Source organism: Aulonocara stuartgranti (genome assembly GCF_965226115.1).
Source record: "Aulonocara stuartgranti genome assembly, chromosome: 16".
NCBI classification, from domain to species: domain Eukaryota; kingdom Metazoa; phylum Chordata; class Actinopteri; order Cichliformes; family Cichlidae; genus Aulonocara; species Aulonocara stuartgranti.
In genome coordinates this window covers 37,318,328-37,322,022 of record NC_138952.1, presented here as the reverse complement: position 1 = coordinate 37,322,022, position 3,695 = coordinate 37,318,328, and the positions used below count along the sequence as shown (strand labels likewise).

Sequence of the window (3,695 nt, the reverse complement as noted above, 5' to 3'; positions counted from 1 at the left end):
AGCTGGTTTCACTTTCTTAATTCTTTGATAAGTCAGGGCCAAGCCAGCTCCGATCAGCCAGAACCCTGTTATCATGGTTCCGAATAGGTAGATATCTTCAGCACTCAGGCTCACCCGAGCCCAGACTTCTCGTTGAGAAGGGGGTGTCAATTGCATTTAGGGACCAGTTGATCAAATCCATAATTCCTCTTTTAGGTTTTAGAGAACAGACTGTGAGAGAGTGTTCCAGGGAAAAGTAATACAAAAAACACGAAAGTAGACAAGGACATAAGAGGCTAAGCAGGGAAGCTAAGGGAGAGGAGGAGGAGGAGGAGAAAAGTGCGACCGCCTTCGTCAAGAGCAAGAACAGAAACCCTTATGTCCACTGTGAACACCTATCTTTGAACAGAGGGCGAGGCTTATGAAACCAACTGTCTGCCATCTGTACTCCAGTTTGAGATCCTTCCCAGATGCCTGAACAGCCACTCACATCCTCACATTCATATGTAGCTAAATAAGTAATCATTTGAGGCTCACTGTTATGTGTGGGGAGTCTCTTCTTTGTGCAACCTCAGCAGCGTTCTAACTCCTTGGAGGTGCATGGCAGAAAAGTCAGCCAGCTAATCCAACTTAGCTGCTCTTGCAGCTGTCTATCAACTATGTATGCTACTAATAGGGCTTTGGAGCGTGATGTCACAGGAGGCGGGCCACGCCCCCCGCCGCCATGACAGTAGGCCAGACAAAGGATACAGCTTCAGCTATGTTGTGTAGTCGGTTGCAACGTTAGATCTCACGATCGTGAAGGCAAGAAAGTGGATAATGGGCTATTTTTTCATCGTTTTCCATCCTGGCGGCAACGTGAGGGATCCCATGTATCCGATATCACCAAACAAAGACGCCAGGCATGGATTGCAGCGGTGAGACGAGCGGATATCGAGTTCTGTGCAATCGCCAGCTTTTTGTTGGTTTGCTCGCGGCATTTTCTCTCCGGTGAGTTCTAAATTAATTTATATCACTATTAAAAGGCTTTTAGTGTTTTTTTTTCAATGCGCTGCGGTCATAGATAATGAGATAAAACATGCTAATGTGTGATGCTGCACAACCACGTCATGTCGACTAAGTAGCTTTTGATTTGGCATTATTGCAGGCAAACCAGCATATGAAATGGAACAAATCCAGACTGGGCACCGACACTGCACATGGGGCACGACGACAAACCTGTGTCAGACCTGTGTCGCAAGGCGTACACAACGGAAGCGAAAAAGAGCACCCATTGCAGGTAAACACCCCCCCCCCCCCCCCCCCCTCTAAAAACATACTAAATTGCTCTTATGGTACACTAATCCGCACATAACTTAAAGATGAATCACACACCTGTCATTGGAATATTGGTGTACATTAACCTTATGTCTATGCACTATTTTTATCTTACAGGCTTGATGATCAATGAAGGTCTGACAGAAGAACAACAACAAAATAACCATGACATGGAGACAGTGGACAGCAGTTGTGTTGGAGAAGTGGAGGTTGACGTACCAGCTGCAAATGTGGACAGTGGTGATGGGAGTGACAGCGTCACGGAAGCTGAAGGGCAGACGAAGGATTGTGTGTGCAATGAACAGGGCAGAGCAGAAATAAACCGGCTGCTGGAGGAGAACAGACTGCTTCGAGCACAGTTGCAAAAGACAGAGCTGAATGAAACTTTCTTAAAGGACGATACCGAAAAAGTAAGATATTACTGGACTACATTGTTATGCTGTCTTAATGTCCCTCTTCAACACTGTCAAAGATTTCCTGCCAATATTGAAGAAACTGACAGGTTTCCAAATGCTCTTACTCACACTGATGTGTCTGAGACTTGATCTTCCAGTCCAGCATCTTTGTCATCTATTCGATGTGTCCCACAAAACACTGTCTTCTGTCTTCACCGATACCATTGATGTTTTGTATGCCCGCTTAGGAGCACTGGTGCACTGGCCTGAGAGGCACTGTCTGCAGGCCACAATGCCTCCACAGTTTACTGAAACTTTGGAAAACGAGTAGCCATCATTGTTGACTGTTTTGAGATTCGAACAGAAAGACCATCTAATTTAAAGGCACGTGCACAAACATACTCTCATTACAAGGGTACACACACCATAAATACCTCATCGGGATTACACCCCATGGAGCTATTTCTTTCATTTCCAGGGGATGGGGGGGCGTGCATCAGATAAACACATCACAGAGAGATGTGGCATTCTTCAAAAGCTGTTACCAGGGGACGTAGTGTTGGCTGACAGAGGCTTTGACATCAGAGATGCTGCAGGAATGATGTGTGCACAGGTCAAGATTCCAGCTTTCACAAAAGGCTACTGTCAACTTGATGCAAGGGAAGTTGAACAAACGAGAGCAACTGCCCACCTGAGAATTCATGTTGAGCGAGTAATAGGTAGTTAGCGCAACAAGTTCAAAATGTTACACACTACAATGCCAATCCGATTACTCTTATCATGTGAGGCTGAAGACAACACTTCTTGTTTTGTTAATATGTACCCCAGTGTGGTTGTCAAACCAGGGCCAAATGACACTTGCTCCTGTTGAGTATTCTTAAAGCTGGATGTACAGTACATTGTAAATAGTTGTACTTTGTGTGAAGTTGTTTTAATAAAACAAAAAAGAATAGTGTATTTGTTTGTTTTTCTTTATTATAGATCTATTCACATGTACACAGCAATCACATAAAAATGAAATGCCAACTATTTACATCGCACCACACAGCTGTCATCAATCTTTAACCACAACATGAAACATTACAGGCTATTTAGAGCAGCACGTTGTTTCCAGAAGTATTTCCCAACAAGTTCAGGAAGGCACGCTTTACGAAAGAAGTCTTGTGCTTGCTTTAAGCGCGGTTTCCAGAAATCCACAGCAGGGAAGACGCGAATAACAGCAAGGTCTCTCTGTGTCCACAGAACGAGGTCACAGTGGTTGGCGCCCGTAACAAAGATGCACGCAATTTTTTCAAAGTACCGTCTCTTGGCGTCTGGGCACAATCGGTCGCGATACAGCCCTTTGTCTTTTGCGCTGATTTTGAGCATGGTTCTGGCAGTCCCGAATCCAACACTCCAACACTGTGCGCTTGTTTTGCTTTCTGGCCTACTGACATGGCGCCGCGATCCCACAATGCACTGCAGCGTGACTCAAAAGCCCTATAAGCTAGTTAAGAGGGAACTTAACCGTGATCAGTTTCAAGTAGTAAAAAGAAATAGGAGTTCTCAAAGGTGAGAACTCAAAACATCCATTACAAAATTGTTCAGTTAAGATGGGCAGCTAGTAGCTTCTTGGGATCCAAATGATATGTAAATTACACAATTCATCCTTTGGCAGTCAATCATTAGCTTTCTCAAGATCCACAACGACACATCATCAGCTCTGCACATCACGCTTGTTCATGAAAATCAGCACTAGTGCCTCTCCAAAAGTATGTGAAACGGTCTTGTCAAAAAGTCCACTGTTCATGTATTTCATCTAGATCAGCTGCCTTTACTCTTCATTCCCTTCATAGCTGACCTCACTTCCTCCTCTGCACCTCCTGATTAACTGACTTTTCTTCATCCATCCTTCTCGCCCTCTTTCTTACCACGCGTAGGCTCAATTCCTTCCTGAACTCTGTGGAGAAGTCTTCCTTCTTCAGCTTTCACTTATTGTCTCTAAAGTGATCCTACAGATGACCA

At 44.6% G+C, this 3,695-nt stretch overlaps 1 long non-coding RNA gene across 1 annotated transcript; it reads left to right on the top strand.

Annotated features, from left to right (window-relative positions):
• Positions 1–814: 814 nt before the first annotated feature.
• LOC309691390 lies at positions 815–1,470 on the top strand. Its single transcript, XR_014271989.1, has 3 exons — positions 815–969; positions 1,127–1,258; positions 1,414–1,470. It is a non-coding gene; the product is annotated as an uncharacterized lncRNA (long non-coding RNA).
• Positions 1,471–3,695: the final 2,225 nt, after the last annotated feature.